The following is an 18,051-nucleotide window of genomic DNA, read 5'->3' as shown; positions in this document are numbered from 1 at the left end:
AGAAGGATTGAACAAAGTAATGAACAACAACAACAAAAAAAAAAAAAAAAAGAAAAAAAGAAAGAAAGGAAAAGAAAGAGGCCAGTGTGCAGGCTCCACTGTGACAGAAGCAAAGAGTACATGCCTGAGTGAATGAGGGCCAATTCACTAGTGAGTTGCTCCCATAGTTAGCTAATTCTTTGGATTTTATATTTCTAAGTTGTGTATGTAGGGGGTTGTTTACAAGCTTTGTGGCACCAAAATCTGACTCCAACTTCTGGTTGAAAGGGGGTCTTGTTCTTAATATGATCCCTTCCAGAAATCATGGTGTTTATCCTGAAAGGTCTACTTCTACTTATAGTGTCAATTTTTATTATAATGATAGTACAATGACCCTTGGGCCTTTTTTTGGTTAGTTTCAGCTTTGATCTGGATTAGTTTGGCTCTACTTGTTTTTTTGTTATCTACCTCCCTAACTATGATTATTTAAACCATCTGTTCTTAGGTATCATCAGTTAGGGAGGATAGGATCTTGTGATTTATTAGCTGGATGTTAATTATTCAACCATTCCTGCTTTTTGTTCAACCATTTGTCTCAGTTTCCTCATTCCACTTGCCAGGGAATTTTCTTTGTTTCTTCCTAACTTGCCTCAAAAGCACATATCTAAAACAAATATTTCAAAATGCATGCACGGTTAGATGAAATTGTTTAGGAAGATTATTTTCTGAATTTAATTTAATGATTTCTATTTCCCTAATTTCTTCTAGTAATTATAAAAAATAAATTTCATATGTTTGCTGTATTTCTTGACAGGCAAATTACATTCTTAGAAGGAAGCTTTATTTGTTGTTGTTTATTAAATAGTGTAATCTAATTCTTATGAAACTTAATAATTCTGTCTTGAATATGACCAAAATGACATAGCTGTTTTGAGAACAATCAGAAATTAGGTTTCTCAATTATTTTCTCATTTAGCCATTAACCTAGCTCAGGAATAGCATAAAAACTGAGTATGTGATATGATTATGAGGTCAAATGTAGAAAGGCTTAGATATCATGAGGCAAGGCAAAGGGAAACACAAACAAATAAAACAGATGGCCTCAAGGATCCAGAAAAGATCAGAAATAAATTCCTCCAGATGTTTCAGAAGTGGAAATATAGGAGACTAAATTTACTTTGAGAACTGTAGCTCTAGAATTGTATTGTCTGTGAGCACCAAACTTCTAAGTTTTTTGTTTTTGTTTGTTTTTTACTGAGGTTTCATTTTAAGATTTTGTATAGCAAGATGGCACGTCCTTTTAAAAATTAACTTTCAGCATGCATATATCATGATAAAATAATTTTGAAAATGACAATCAAGTATTGTAAGTCTGAAGTCTATAAACTAATCAGAAAACATGATAAGAACTAAAATATACTCTTTCTTCTCCCTTCCTCTTTCATGGAAATCTGAGAGTGAGAAAAAAATTTCTGAAATTATTTGCAGCAGGCAAATTATTTTGTTATCTGTTATTCATTTGAAGAGAAAAAAAGATATAGATATCTTCAGTAGGGAAACAGATATGAATAGAATAGCTATTTTGAAGGCCTAATCAGTTTTTAAAATGTATACATAAGATTGTTCCTAAGGATATTTTTGTTATTTTGCTGTCTTTTAGAAGGCAGAGAGCTTTTAAACTTTTTATTTTTAATAGGAAAATAAAAAATAAAAAAACATGCCAAGGCAAAACTTGTAGTGATTAGTGAAACAATAAGAAATAGCACTTTTCTTCAAAATACATGCAGCCTATTTTCAAGAAAATATGGTTATCATTAAATGTTATTTTTTATTTTCCTCCAATCGTCTATCTGGTTCAAGTAATGAATTTAAAATTTTTGTTTGGTAAGCTTATCACTAATGTGCCAAAATTTGACATCTGCACTTCTTAGTATATGCTCTGTTAAGAAAAACAACGGGTTCTTTTAATTAGGAATGATTTCAGAACCACAGATAAAACAATGAAGTAATTTTTTCCTTTGCTTCTTAGGAAAGTATGTTCACCCATATCAATAGCTATCACAGAAGTTATATTGAAACTAAGGTTCAGCTGGGAATGTTTATACATTATAAATCCTCTTTCCTTTTCTCACTACTCTTTCAGGGTTCATTCCAGCTCTTTGTTATATTCTAGGTTAAGAACAGTTGACTACATAACATGTAGTGCTTTGCTCTTAACTTCAAGAACCTTCTATTTTCTCCTAATTCTGACAAGAACACCAATAATATGATATAATAGGAGTAGTGCTATGCTTGATCTAAAACAAGCTAACAGAATAACAAAAGCTTACCAGAAGAGGTGACTTTTGAGTTCAAAGTTGAAAGATGACTGGATGTAAGCTAGATATACAAGGGTTTTTTATGCATGAGAGTGTATGTACTTATGGGTATGGTTTGAGAATTGGGATTATTGCAGAAAACATTAAAAGCAAATGTGTATTCTAAGCATATGCAAAAGTATGAAAGAGAGTCAGAATATATTGAATACTAGAGGCCCGATGCATGATATTCATGGGGGCGGGGGGGTCCTCAGCCCAGCCTGCACCCTCTCACAATCTGGGACACATCACTCCTAACTGCCTACTTGCTCCTAACCACTTGCCTGCTCACTCTTTACTATTTGGCTTGCTGCTCCTTACTGCCTTCCTGCTTGCTCCTTACTGCCTGGCTCACCACTCAGTGCTTCCACAGAGGCAGGAGAGTCTTCCACCACTGCTGCTGTGCTCGCCAGCATGAGCCTGGCTTCGGTCTGAGCGGCAATCCTGCTGTGGGAGCACACTGATACCAGGGGACAGCTCCTGCATTGAGTATCTGCCCCCTGGTCAGTGCGTGTCATAGTGACCAGGTATTCTGGTTGTTTCACCATATGGTTGCTGGGATTTTATATATATAGACCAGGGACCCAGTGCATGAATTCATACACCTTGAAAGCAACTGTGTAATATGAGGTTTGGTAGGCACAAGGGTGGGTCTTGGCCCATCCTCCATGCCCCCACCTGGCTTCTCCTACCAGGGCCCCTTGTTGCCTGTCTGCTGGCAGCCCTGTGTTGGAGACCAGGCTAAAGCTGACAGAGTCCTTGCACTCAACGGGACTGATAAGGTTCAATCCCTTCCCACACAGTGTTCCCTAACTTGTTTTGATCTGACTCGTTTTGATGGCACATTCCTATTCTCAGCAGATCAGTAGAATGAGAGCGACCTTTCACAGCTTATTAGAAGTCTATAAATATTTACCAAGAATTTGGCTTCTTGCTTTATCTTAAAGATTAAGAGGAACAGAGACTACATTCCTCTTTGTTGACTTCCCATTCAGTATTTGTATATAAAAGGCATTACGCAGTCAATAAAATTGGTGTAGTCAGTCCATGACTTGCAGACCCTCCTGATCCCACTCTCCTGTCTTTCTTTCTTTTCTCAATTCCCACCTTCCTACCTCAGCCTGGTTCAACCATCAGGCTGGTCCTGACAGCCCTGCTCAAGCTGCCCCCTCTCTCACATGCTGAGGGCTCCAGCCCCAACTGCTGTACACTATCAGCAGGTACAAGTGGTTTTTGCTGCCCCAATTGACCCTCAGGAGCAGGGGGAGATAGAGAAGTCCTCAGGGGTGATCAGGACCAGCAGCTGCTGCTCACACCCACTGATGGCACCAAACGATTGGAACCAGCACCAGGCACCAGCAGTGAGATCAAGCTGCAGCTCCAGTGCCAGCTATGGGTGCAAGTGGGGTCAGTACTGGCTGTGGGTGTGAGTGGTGGCTCCAGTGCTAGCAGCAGGTGTGAGTGGGGCTCGCGCCTGCAGCAGATGCAAGTGCCCGGCAGGACCGCCTCATGTAGGAGCAAAGAATTTTCAGTAAACACCAGAGGCTCGCCCAGATGACAGTGACTGTTGCCATGCCTTGATCTGATGCACCCATTCACCTGCTCTACCATCCCACCGCCAATGCCCACCATGTCCCACACATACCCCCTGGTGGTCAGTGCATGTCATAAGGACAGGTTGTTCAGTTGTTTGGTTGTTCCAATTGTTCTGCTCTTTGGTTTATTTGCATATTAGCCTTTTATTATATAGGATGTCATTGTAGTTTGGGGAAGTGGTGCATAATGAAATAGAAGATATTCAGGAGGTAGAGACTGTTGTGAATAGCTTAAGTAAGGAGTTCAGCCTTTATCCTGAAAGCTTAAGGATGAATTTAAGCAATGGTATAATTGTATTTGGAATTTTGAAAGATCTGATAATACAGAAATAATACTAGGGAAAGTGAGAGGCTAATAATGTTGTAAGTAATCTAAATGAGAAATTATGGTAAAAAATTTAATATCATAAGAATAGTAATGAAGAAAAGATTATAAAAATAAAATGTTGAATCCATATTTATCTCAACTGGGTGTATAAAGTGTTTTCAAGACTTCTTTTATACACTGAGTGGCCAGATTATTATGACCACCCCATTAGTACTTCTTTGCGCCACCTTTTTCCTTCAATACTGCAGCAATTCTTGGTATTGATGAAGAAAAGAAGGAGAAAAAAGTGACGAAGCAATAGAGAACATGTTTAAAGAAATGGTGGCAGAAAACTTCCCTAACCTGGTGAAGAAAAAGTAACACAAGTCCAGGAAGCACAGAGAGTTCCCAGTAAGAAGAACCTGAACAGGCCCATACCCAGGTACATCATAATTACAATGCCAAAAATTAAAGACAAGGAGAGAGAGTCCTAAAGGCAGCAAGAGAAAAGCATTTTGTTACCTACAGAGGGGTTCCCATAGGCTATCAGCTGATATTTTTCATCAGAAATTCTACAGGACAAAAGGGAATGGCACAAAGTATCCATGACACAAGGACCCAAAACCAGATTACTATATCAGAAAGGTTATCATTCAAAATAGATAGTGAAATAAACAGCTCCCAAGTTAACGAAAGGAGCTAATGGAGTTTATCACCACCAAACCAGCACTGCAAGAAATGCTAAAGGGATATCTATAATGAGAAAAAAAGAGAAACATAGGCATACAGAATTAAAATAGCAATACATAAGTACCTATCAATAACAGCATTAAATGTAAATGGATTAAATTCTCCAATAAAAAATAGGGTAGCTGAATGGAAACAAAAATATGACCCAATTATATGCTATCTACAAGAGACCCACCTCAGATCAAAAGACTCACACGGGATGAGGATGAAGGCATGGAAAAAAATTATTCCATTCAAATGGAAATTTAAAAAAAGCAATACTCATATTTGACAAAATAGACTTCAAAATGAAGTCCATCACAAGAGACAATAAAGGTCACTACATAATGCTAAAGTGATCTATCCAATAAGAGGATATAACCTGGTAAACACATATACATCCAATATAAGAGCATCTAAATATATATATAAACTTCTAGAGGACTTTAAAGGAGAGATTGAGCCGAAACTGGCTTGGCTCAGTGGATAGAGCATCAGCCTGTGGACTGAAAGGTCCAGGGTTCAATTCCTGTCAAGGGCATGTACCTTGGTTGTGGGCACAACCCCAGTATGGAGTGTGCAAGAGGCAGCTGATCAATGATTCTCTCTCATCGATGTTTCTCTCTATCCCTCTCTCTTCCTCTCTGTAAAAAAAAAAAATCAATAAAAAATATATTTAAAATAAATAAATAAATAAATAAATAAATAAAGGAGAGATTGAAAACAATACAGTCATAATAGGGGAATTTAACACCCTGCTGACTTCACTGAATGGATCTTCCAGACAAAAAATTTAATTGACATTTCACCCCTAAAGCTGTAAAATATACATTCTTCTCAAGTGTACATGGACTACTCACAAAGATGGACCACATATTAGGACACAAAACAAATCTACACAAGTTCAAGAAGACTGAAATCATATCAAGCAGTCTGAGATGGAAATTCATGGCACCACAAGCCTACCTCAGACAAGAAATATTAGTAATAAACTATTTTACCCTACAACTTAAAGAATTAGAAAGAGAACAAAAAGAAAAGTTTAGGGCAAATACAAGGAAGGAAATATTAAGGATTAGAGCAGAAATAAATGACACAGAGACTAAAAATACCATACAAGAAATCAATGAAACCAAGAGCTGGTTCTTTGAAAAGATAGGCAAGATTGATGAACTGTTAGCCATACTCACCAAGAAACAATGAGAGAGGACCCAAATAAATAAAATCAGAAACAAAAGCAGAGAATAACAACTGACATCAAAGAGAAGCAAAGAGTTGTAAGAAAATATTATGAGCAATTACATTCAAACTAGCTGGAGAACGTGTATAAAATTCCTAGAAAAATATGATTTCTCAAAACAGAATCAGGAAGAATCATCAATCATAAATAGGCCAATGACAACTGAGGAAATAGAAGCAGTAATCAAATCATTCCCAGGAAACAAAAACCCTGCACCAGATGGCTTCACAGGGGAATTTTACAAAACATTCAAAGAAGAAATGCTTATCCTCCTCAAACTGTTCCAAAAAAATCCAAGAGGAAGGCACATTTCCAAGCTCTTTTTATGAGGCCAGTATTATCCTAATCTCAAAACCAGATAAAGATACTACAAAGCAAGAGAATTATAGGCCAATATCCTTGATGAAAATAGATGCTAAAATCCTCAACAAAATATTATCAAATTGGATCCAGCAATATATTAAATATTATACACCATGACCAAGTGGGATTTATTCCAGGGATGCATAGTTTGTACAATATGCACAAATCATAAAACATGATAGATCACACAGATAAATATCACATGATCATATCAATAGATACAGAAAAAGCATTTGATAAAATCCAACACCCATTTTAGATAAAAACTCTTGGCAAAGTGGGAATAGAGGGACCATATACCCATATAATAAAGGCCATATATCACAAACGAACAGCAATCATCAATACTCAATGAGAAAAAATTAAAACGATTTACCCTAAAAATAGGAATAAGACAGATATGTCTGCTTTCACCACTTCTGTCTGATATAGTACCATAAGTGCTAGCTATAGAAATCAGACAATAATAATAAATAGAAGGCATTCAAATCAGAAAGGAGTGAAACTGTCATTATTTGCAGATGACATGATAGTGTATATAGAAAACCCTAAAGATTCCACCAAAACACTGCTAGATTTAGTAAATGAATTTGGCAATGTAGCAGGATACAAAATTAACACTCAAATATTGATGGCTTTTGTATACACCAATAATGAACTCTATAAAGAGAAACTGAAAAACAAAAATACTATTTACCATTGCATCTTATACCTGCAAGAATGGCTACCATCAACAACTCAAAATAGGAGAAGTGGTTCTGAGGTTGTGGAGAAAAGGGAACCCTAGTATATTGTTGGTGGGAATGTAGACAGGTACAGTCACTGTTGAAAACAGTATGGAGTTTCCTCAAAAACTTAAAAAGTGAACTCCACCTGGCTGGCATTGCTCAGTGGTTGAACATTGAACTATGAACCAGGTGGTAGGGGCACATGCTCAGGCTATGGGCTCAGTCCTCAGAGGGATGCATGCAGGAGGCAGCCAATCAGTGATTTTTGCTCATGATTGATGTTTTTATCTCTCTACCACTCTGAAATCTATACAAATATACTTTTTTTTAAAAATGTTGAACTGCCATTTGACCCAGTGATCCCTCTTCTAGGAATATATCCTAAGAATCCCTAAACACCAAATAAGAAAGAAGAGGTATACCCTTATGTTTATAGCAACCCTATTTACAATAGCTATGATTTGGAAGCAGTCTAAGTCCCCAGTGGTTGATGAGTGGATAAAAATGTGTGGTACATTTATACAATGAAATACTAAACATCTTATCTAATAGAGGAAATATGCTGATTAACCCCTATGCCATTACAAAGATGGTGGTACCCAAGCTCATTGACTGCCCTGCTCTCAAACATGATGGTGCCCACAGCATCATCCCACCCTGTGGGATCAGGCCTAAACTGGTAGACGGACATCCCTCTGAGGGGTCCCCGATTGAAGTGTGTGCAGGCTGGGCTGTGGGAAGCCCCCTCCATGCATGAATTTCATGCACGGGCATCCAGTAATTATATAAAAATACAGAAAGGCAAATACACACACACACACTATATATATATATATATAGTCCGGTGCATGAAATTCATACACATTATTTTTTTTTTTAATCAATCTTTATTGTTCATATTATTACAAAGGTTCCTCATTTCTCCCCCCCTCCATCAGGTTCCCACCCCACCCTCCGCCCCCTCCCCATCCCCCATTGTCCTCATCCATAGGTGCAGTTTATGTTCAGTCTCTTCCTCCCTCCCTTTCCCCGATAGTAAATCCCTTTTCAGATAGTAAATCAGTTACTTAGCATTTTCTCATATCAATAATACCTCCACATGCCCAATGATACATTTCACACAAAAGACATTTCCAAATAGGTCAACCAGCCTCATCCAGGCCCCACCCAAGGCACTCACAGATCAACACCCCAGCCCTATACTAACTCAACACATCCAGATCTAAGCCTTCATCACTTGATTCAGCAGACCCTCAAGTTCCCACAAAAGTTTCCAGCCATGTCTGAGAGGCAGCCATGGGGCAGGGGCAGGCGAGGAGCAAGCTGTTCTGGGCCTGGCTGCTCCAGGCCTGGCCTCTGTTGCTCTGGTTCGTTCCACAACCAGCTGCTCCGGGTCTGATCACTGCTGCTCCCGACCTAGTTGCTCTGGACTTGGCTGCTGCTGCTCCGGGCCTGGCCACACCCAACCCGGCTGCTCTGGGCCCAGCTGCTCCGGGCCCGGCCGCTCCGGGCCTGGCCGCTCCCAGCCTGGCAGCCGCTGTTCCGGGCCTGGCCGCTCCCAGCCTGGCAGCTGCTGCTCCGGGCCTGGCCGCACAAGACCCGGCTGATCCGGGCCTGGCCGCTCCCAGCCTGGCAGCTGCTGCTCCGGGCCTGGCCGCACCAGATCCGGCTTCTCTGGACCTGGCCGCTCCCAGCCTGGCAGCTGCTGCTCCGGGCCTGGCCGCACCCGACCTGGCTGCTCCGGGCCTGGCCGCTCCCAGCCTGGCAGCTGCTGCTCCGGGCCTGGCCGCAACCGACCCGGCTGCTCTGGGCCCGGCTGCCCCGGGCCCGGCCGCTCCAAGTCTGGCCGCTCCCAGCCTGGTTGCTCCAGGCTTGGCTATTGCTGTTCTGGGCCTGGCTGCTCCCAGCCTGGCAACCACTGCTTTGGGCCTGGCCGCACCAGACCCGGCTGCTCCAGGCCTGGCCGCTCCCAGCCTGGCAGATGCTGCTCCGGGCCTGGCCGCACCAGATCCGGCTGCTCCGGACCTGGCCGCTCCCAGCCTGGCAGCTGCTGCTCCGGGCCTGGCCGCAGCCGACCCTGCTGCTGTGGGCCTGGCTGCCCCGGGCCCGGCTGCTCCAAGTCTGGCCGCTCCCGGTCTGGATGCTCCGGGCTTGGCTACTGCTGTTCTGGGCCTGGCTGCTCCCAACCCGGCTGCTCTGGGCCCGGCTTCTCCGGGCCCGGCAACTCCGTGTCTGGGTGTTCCTGGACTGGCCACCCTGGGCTTGGCTGCCTCCGCCTCAGGCCTGGCTGCCACTGCCCCAGGTCTGGCTGCTCCAGTGCTGGCTGTTGTTGCTCTGGTTCTGGCTGCTGCTGCTCTGGGGCCTGGCTGTTGCTGCTCCGGGCCTGGTTGCCACTGCCTTGTGCCTGGGCACTCTAGGCCTGGCTGCCGCTGTTCCAACATTCTGTCCTTTTTTTTTTTTTTAATGCATATATGTTGCAATGTTGGCTGGTGAGTTGAGTTCTGACTTAGTCTTTGATTTTTCAAGATCTTCTTTGTATTCTTTCTTAAGTAATTTTACTATCTTTTGCTCTCACTTGATTTCTTCACATTGAGAACTTCTTTGGTTTCTTCCTCCTTGTCCTGGAAGCTCAGCAGGTTGGCCTGTGGCACCCCTTTGTTCTCCGCGGGCTCCCGCGATGCTCCAGCCTGTTGCCGGGGTCGGCGCCACCCAGGAAGCAGCCCACGGCCTTGGCTCCGTTGCCTGCGCTCAGAGGTCGAAGACTCAGGGGCACCCCCTCCCCTGGTGGCCCCATCGCCCGGTTCCTTGCTGGCGCCCAGCTGGCCGGTGTCCGGCAGGGGCTCCTGCTCCCTGTCGCATTCCTGCAGTCTGGAGCTTTTTTTTTTCTCCTTCCTGCTAGGGGAGTCTAGGATCAGAGTCAACAGACTGTCCTCTGCGCGCAGTGCTCGCGACTCTGGGGGCTCCGCTTTTCGCCACTCCCCTGGGATTCCGCCTCACAGCCCCATCTCCCCCTGCTCAAGCCTGGGTCCCCAGGGTCTGGTCCAGGACTGGGGTTCAGGGCAGTCGAAATTGGGGCCCAACACAGCCGGGCCTCCTGTTTCCTTCCCTCCAGGGCAATCCCGCATCAGAGTCAACATTTCTTCCCTTGCAAGCAATGTGCGCGACTCCGGGGGCTCGGCCTTTCGCCGCTCTCCCAGGACTCCACCTCACAGCCCCGTCTCCCTCTGCTTGAGCCTGGGTCCCCAGGGATTGGCCCAGAACTGGGGTTCAGAGCAGTCCGGACTGAGGCTCAGCGCCGCCGGAGGCCCTGTTCCTTCCGGCTAGGGTAATCCAGCATCAGAGTCAACATTCAGTCCTCTGCGTGCAATGTGCACGGGACTCCGGGGGCCCTGCTTTTCCCTGCTCGCTTGGGATTCCGCCCCACAGCCCTGTCTCCCCCTGCTGGAGCCTGGGTCCCCAGGGTCTGGCCCATAACTGGGGCTCAGCGCTGCTGGTTCGGGGGTTCAGCCCAGGCTGGGGGTTTTATTTCCTTCCTGCTGGGGAACACCGGGCAGCACCCAGCCCTCTCCTCCTCTCTGGCTGCCACCTCTCCGCGCGCGCGCGTGTGAGCGCGCTGCATGTCTCCGTACTTTAGGCTTTTTTTCAGCTCCTCTGATTTTCCTTCTGGTTTTCTCTTTCCTTCTTGTTGTAGAATTTTCAGTCAGTCGACTACCTGTAGCTCTGGGAGATGTCCACTCTACATTTTAGTTGTATTCCATTGAAATTGTTGTGTGCTGCTGCGGTTAGGTGTCTACCCGAGCAGCCATCTTGGATCGATCGAAATTCATGCACATTAAAAGGGAATTAATTAGAGGAAATATTTTAATATTGCTATTTACTCTTTTTCTATAATAGAAGTGTCAGAGATGAAAGAAAATTAGTAAAATGTATATGAAAATCTCCCTCTTGTCAGAGTCTGGGGCTTGCTACTGGACCCAGAGTCATGACCTTGCCTACCCCTGTACACCTTGAAATGAACCAGGATGTAGGGGTACATGCTGGCCATACCCCTGTCAAGCCCCACAAGGCAGGGGGCAAAGCCTCAGGTCCCCCGTCAAGCCCTGCCAGGAGGGGAACATGACCTCAGGTCCCCCAATCTGGTGCCAGGGTGGGGGCATGGCTGCAGGTTCTCCAATCCTGGTGCAGCCTCAGGTCCCCCAAACCCCGGCACAGGGGCTTGAGGGCATGTGGGCGTGATGACCATTTGCATATTAGCTCTTTATATATAAGATATGACTATTGTTAATAGTTTTCAACTGTTTAACATTGTTGAGGTCAACCTATATAAAACATTGTGCATCTGTTTTCCAGTTAGTGTTGCAAGTTACTACTAAATTAATTTTCCATATCATTAAAAACCTTACTAATTACAGAAAAAAAACAGCTTTTGATCCAGGGAGATAACAATATAGTTATGAAAGTTTCTTTAAATTTTTTTTTCTTTATTAATTAAGATATTATATATGTGTTCTTTTCTTCCATTGCCCCCCACAACTCCACTCATGCCCTCAGCCCCTGGTGTCTGTGTCCATTGGTTAGGCTTATATGCAAGCATACAAGTCCTTTGGTTGATCTCTCCCCCTTATTTTCACCCTCCCCTACATGAAAGTTTCTTATAGGTTGCTTGCTATCTTTGATGGCTTTGTACAAGGACATCATCAATCTAAAGGATGAAAGTGATGATCATTTTATTGTGGTAAAAGAGAATCAAATAGAAATTATGGCTTAAATATTTGAAATCAAGTATTGATGGTATATAATGTACTATAGAAAAAATGTAATTGAAATCTAGAGCAGGATAAATTAGTGGTTTTCAATTGTTAACCAGAATACTTTATTATTCTGCCATATGAAAAAACATATCTAAATTGATTTATGTAATTAACCCTTAGCTTAATAAACAAATCCTAATTTAACCAAATTAAGTTGGGACAATTTTTTAAGAATACTGTATTTTAAAAGTACATATTAAAATCCTTTAATTGAGGTAAATCCTTACACATTGTTTATTGATGCTATTTATGAAATATTTATTATATTTTCAAGTTCTTATCAATTACTTGAAAGTTGTAATTATGAAATTGTTTATCTTTGATGAAGTTCCATAATTACCCTTTATCTTTGTGTTTCTATTTACTGTGCTTCTATAACTTTTTGTAAGACTTTATAAAAGTTTAGAAAATGCATTAACTAATTGAACCTAATTTTCCAAATATTGTTTTGAAATCTTAGGTTGGCTAAAAATATACCAGTTTTATCATATTGTGTAGAAATGTCATCAGTGATTAGTTATCAGATGTTATGTCAGGCCTTCCAAAGACCCAGTAGAAGTGAGGACAATGAGCTTAATTATAACAAAAGTAAGTGCTTAATATTTTAAGAAATTCTTTTTCAGTGTTTATAGATAAAATATCTGTTCAGACAAATATAAAAAGCATCTCAATAAATAAAATTCACCACCATTTTCTTTCTGACAGTTTCTCATTGATTTATGTGTGAGTGCATTTGCACAGTGTATAGCAGTAATACTAGCTCTACGATATTATTTCATCTTGAATTCTTTTTCTGTACTTACGATAAATCTGTGTGCATTCATCAACATTTTTCCATGTGGCTCTTCTTACGATTAGCATTTTTTCTGTTGGCTTCTCCTTTTTAAAGCTACAACTCATGATTATGAAATGGAGTAATGTAAATTAAATGAGAGAGTATCTTGTACTTGCTGGAAAAATGGAATGTCAGAGCAGATTTATTCTCCTTAACTGAAACAATTACACAATAAAAACAACTGAAAAACTATCTAAAGAATATTTTTCCAGATTTCAGACTTCTGGCAACAAATAAGAGTAATTTCTGGGGATAGAAAACAAATGAGATAAGTTCTATGTCTCAACATTTAGTTCTGAGAAACTATTCAGGCGGAAGAGCATGGATAGAGAATCCAACTGAAACCTGGCCAATTCATGGAGGATGTGCTATGGAGATGAGTGTAGAGGGAGACTCAGAAGGCTAGAGTTTACAGAAGAGGGGACCCGAGAGAATTCCAGATAACTGCCAAGGACCCCTTTCAGTATTCTGAAGAGTACTGATCAACACAGGCATTTGAGGAAAATGTTAGACAAGAGAAAGAACTACCAGAAAAGATTAGAGGGTATAGTACTTCACATTCACACAGGACTTGATATAGCACCTTTTCCCACTAGTCGGGTTAGAAAACTCATAATTCATTGGGCATAGAGAATATTACTAAGAAGAAACTAGACTATACACATATCTAGCCCTCCCAAACAAATCTTAAAAGACCTCAATAGATCAAACTGTTACCAGTAACTTCACTATATCCTAGAACTCAGTTCAAGAATATTCATAGAAATATAAAATATCCAGCATCCAGAACACATAAATAAAGCAAACAGAACAAAAAAATAAAAAATAAATAAAAAGAGCAACAGTGATCTCTATGGCAGCTTAAAAGCAGCCTAATGTTTATGTATTTTGAATCTCAGATATGAAGAGACAGAAGAAATCATTGATGACTAAAAGTTGAAACTTCTAAAACAATAGATATATGAAACCCAGCACTCTCTAGGAATAATAAACACAAGGAAGATTCCCCCAATGCACATCATAAGCAAATTTTTAAAAACCTGTGATAAAAAATACCAGCAATAAAAAAGGAAAAAAAAAGATATATTACACAAAAAATAAGAAACAAGACAAATAAGAAAAATAAAAATAAATTTAAAAATTGTCAACCTAGAATTGCACATCCAGCAAATATATATTTCAAAAAACAAAGGTAGCTGAAACTGGTTTGGCTCAGCGGTAGAGCATTGGTCTGTGGACTGAAGGGTCCCAGGTTTGATTCCGGTCAGGGGCATGTACCTTGGTTGCAGGCACATCCCCGGTAGGGGGTGTGGAGGAGGCGGCTGGTCGAAGTTTCTCTCTCATCGACGTTTCTACCTCTCTATCTCTCTCCCTCTCTGTAAAAAATCAATAAAATATATATTTTAAAAAAAAGTTAAAAAAAGATTTTTTTACAGACAGAAATTCGGGCAATTAATTATTAGCAGATTTTCACTAAAATACATTTTAGGAAAAAATATAGCAGATGGAAATGTGGATCTGCACAACAGAACAAAGAGAACAAGAAACAGTCACTCCATGTATAAATAGATATTGTCTTATTATTTTAATTTCTTAAAAAGAAAACTGCTTTTTAAACATATTTATGAAGAAAATTAGAACCTACTTTGAATTAAATGAAAATTAAAAATATTATTTAGTCAGATATTGCTAAGAAATACTTAGTGGGTGAGTTATGCCTCTCTAATTTTTGGTATTAGAAATAAGAAGTTTTTAAGTCAATGACTTCATTTTTTATCTTAAGAAACTGGAGATATGCATAAATTAGAGGCATAAACTCATCCATTAACTATTTCTTAGAATCAGAGACATAGTATCATCGAACAGACTGTCTAACCTATGAGGGAAGGTGGATGTGCCCGCTACCTAGCTACATGCCCTTTTACCTGAATCGAACCCGGGACCTTTCAGTCCGCAGACCGAAGCTCTACCACTGAGCCGAACTGGTTTCGGCCAGTTCCTGAACTTTTGGCCTTAATCCAGGCCCTTAGATGGAGACACTGTGTCATCCACAGAGAAAGAGGGTTACCAACTGCAGTTGGAAGAAATTGGCTGAACAGAAGCAAGCCATTGAAGGACCAAATGATTGGTGGACCCTCCAGATGACAGACTGTTGGTCCCAGAGGCTCTAGGTCAGACGTTAGTTGCCCAGTGACACCAGGTTACCCACTTAGGTATTACCAAGACTTCTGAACTTCTGTGAGGCAGAGTTGCTAGAAGTACTGTCTGTACACAGGTAAATCCTAAGCAAGGTAAGGGGGTCCCCCTGGGAATTCGGGTCCCAGGGAACTTCCCCAGGAGAGCATTGGTAGGTGGATTTCAGAGATTAAAGTCTAATTTTTGTAGACACTTCAGGTTAGGTTGAAGTATACCCCATGGGGACAGAAACTGCCTCTATAGTGGTCAGGAGATTGCTCTAGGAGATTGTATCTAGATTCGGGCTGCCAGTAGTCATGGGATCAGATAAAAGCCCAACCTTTGTAGCCAAGGTTTCTCAAAGTAATCTCAAGCTTTAGGACAGGCATGAGCAGGACTCTGGAAAGGACTTTAACTAAATGTGTCCTAGAATCAGTGAAAATTGGACCAACCCCCTGCCCTTCCCCCTCTAATGGGCCAGGTGTATCCCCTACTGGGATGGGTTCCCCCCTTCTGAGATCATGTAACCATTCCCTTGCTCAAGTCCTTACAGTAGGGGTGTCGAACTCAATCAGAGAAGGGGCCAAAATCTAAAATCCAGCCTAAATCGCGGGCCGAATGGTTTACTGAACAGTCATAAACTGACAATGTCATAAACTGACAGCCGAGTGCAGTGATGACAGCGCGGTGCGGGCCACATTGCAAGGCCTGGCGGGCTGGATTTGGCCCGCGGGCCTTGTGTTTGACACATGTGCCTTACAGGCTCTGCAGTTTGCTTGTTCCAGATGCACTGCCAGTGCCCACCACAGACCCTGTAGCCCGGGAACTCAGTGTGGGTAAATAAATTCACTTCCCAAGGACTCAAAGGGATGCTACACTGTTATCCTTAGCATGCCCACAGCTGTTGAAGTAGATGGCACCCAGACCTGACTACATGACTCCCAGCTCCTGCATGGCCTGGATCCTGGCAACTAGCGGCCTCACCTGTGAGATCCCCAGCCTGGGCTCCACGCAGGCCAGGAGGAGACTTGATGCCTGCAGGAGGGGAACTGGACTTTAGTGAGGACAATACTGTTAGGAACTGTGGTACTAAGGGTCTTGGTAACTGTATTTGTTGTTTATGCTGATTCTTATTCATGTTGTCAAGAACGTTATTACTAGTCAGTGAGAAAGTTCAGGGCTAAGTCAGGCTAGATAACAGAACATCGAATACCCTAAAAGGAAGGAGGCTGAGTCAATGATTTGATTCATGCACATAAGACAAGGGGGGAAGGAGATGGCAAGGTGGGCCGAGGCTAACTCCTTACTCCATTTTGTACTGTGGGGCAGGGCGGAACTATCCTCCATTTTGTAACTGGACCCTAGCTCTCACCCAACCAATCAGGGTCAGCCAAAGCAGTGACATCACCACCCCTATAAAACCCCTATAAAACCCCTTGACCTGTCGAAGTTCGACCTCTCTTCTGTCATGCTGTTGGCATGAGTGGGGCAGAGCCCATGCTAGCATGGAATTCAGGCTTTCTGCAATTGCATTGGCTCCCTGGTGGTCCTTGGGGATCATGATATATGGGCGTAACAGTTTCTTGTTCAAATTAGAATCTTAGTTTATAAATGGAATTTAAAATCTGTAATAAGTGGAACTCCACTGCTGAAACTGCCTCTGGTGCGGAGAAATTCAAAGTTGGCAGGAGAGGGCAGGGCTATCTGCTCTTCCACAGTAAGATTACTTACAATAAGATTAGTTAATGCCTTATTTTAAAATTATAAGAGAACTTGCAGGGAAATGCAAATCTTGGCCAAATTGGGTGTGAATTGTTACTTCAGAAAGTGAAAAAGAAAGAAAAAATTTGACATCTGTCTATCTTTTAAGAATGGAAAGAAATTCAACCAGGTCTCTTGCTGAAACTTCCCCTGAATGTGGAAGAATGTATGGGAGGGAGAGACAAGTGATAATCCAATATGGAAGCCCACTCTCCTAGTATGTTAAATTAAAAGTTTTTTTCTTGCCATGAAAAAGTTTTAAAAATTTAGAAGTGTGTCTGGAATGTCTGTGCTGGTGGGGAGAGAACTTAGCTGTAAGACAGAATGCACACATAGTCTGATTTTGGACATTTAGATTGTTTTCTGCTGGAATCTCTCTGCAAAAGCTATAGAAAATTAAAAATCCAGAACTGTTCTTTTTTCTGAGAAAAATGGCAAAAAAGTCTTCTTGAAAAGTAATTGAAGCTAATTCCAGCAACAAGATTTGCATTTCCATAATAAAGAGTAGTTTTCAAAATGCTAGTGAACCTTATTAAAAAGTTAACTTTTGAGGTCTTCAAGAAAACCAGTAAATTCTCTGTTATAGAATTTATCCAAAGTAAATGCCTTAAAATAATTAGAATTTGACTTGAATCTCAAAAATGATTAAAAAATAGCTAAAAAATGTATTAATTATGAAGATCTAAGTAGCCCAGGTAGCTGGCTATGCCCTTTACTAATGGAGGAAGAAAACTGCTTGCCCTTCCCCCAGCAGACAGGTAATATAGTTTCCTGCCAGAAACCATCTTTGAAGAATCTGGAAATTTACATTCAAATAATCCAAACCTACTTTTCAAAAGCCACTGGTAAATAAAAATTAAAGTTTAAATTTACCTCATAAAAAATCTGGAGGACATAATTGAAGTTATTAATTGATTATATCTTATGTTTTTCTTAGAAATATAAAGTGTTATTAATCTAAAGCTTACTAAATATATTTAACTTGTCAGCTTTAAAATTTCAAAGTACAAATTAAATTAGGAGAAATTATAGGGTTGTGGTAATTAAATACTTAAAGCATAAGAACCTATTTTTAAGAAAACAAAATGTGTTTTCTCTAATAATTAAGATTTCAAAATATATTATTATTGGTCTGATTTTAAAAAGAGGATTAATTATATGATCCAGTTTA

General features: G+C 41.3%; 1 protein-coding gene across 2 annotated transcripts in view; it reads right to left on the bottom strand.

Annotated features, from left to right (window-relative positions):
* Positions 1-16,155, bottom strand: part of LOC311620280 (tigger transposable element-derived protein 1-like) — an 87,722-nt gene extending 71,567 nt beyond the window's left edge. For both annotated transcript variants that reach the window (XM_084879580.1, XM_084879582.1), the window contains exon 1: positions 16,104-16,155. The gene's annotated coding sequence lies outside the window, so the exon portion shown is untranslated. The remainder of the gene's footprint in view (positions 1-16,103) is intronic.
* Positions 16,156-18,051: the final 1,896 nt, after the last annotated feature.

Source organism: Pipistrellus hanaki (assembly GCF_964339955.1).
Source record: "Pipistrellus hanaki genome assembly, chromosome: 3".
NCBI lineage: Eukaryota > Metazoa > Chordata > Mammalia > Chiroptera > Vespertilionidae > Pipistrellus > Pipistrellus hanaki.
This window is presented reverse-complemented; position numbering and strand designations above follow the sequence as displayed.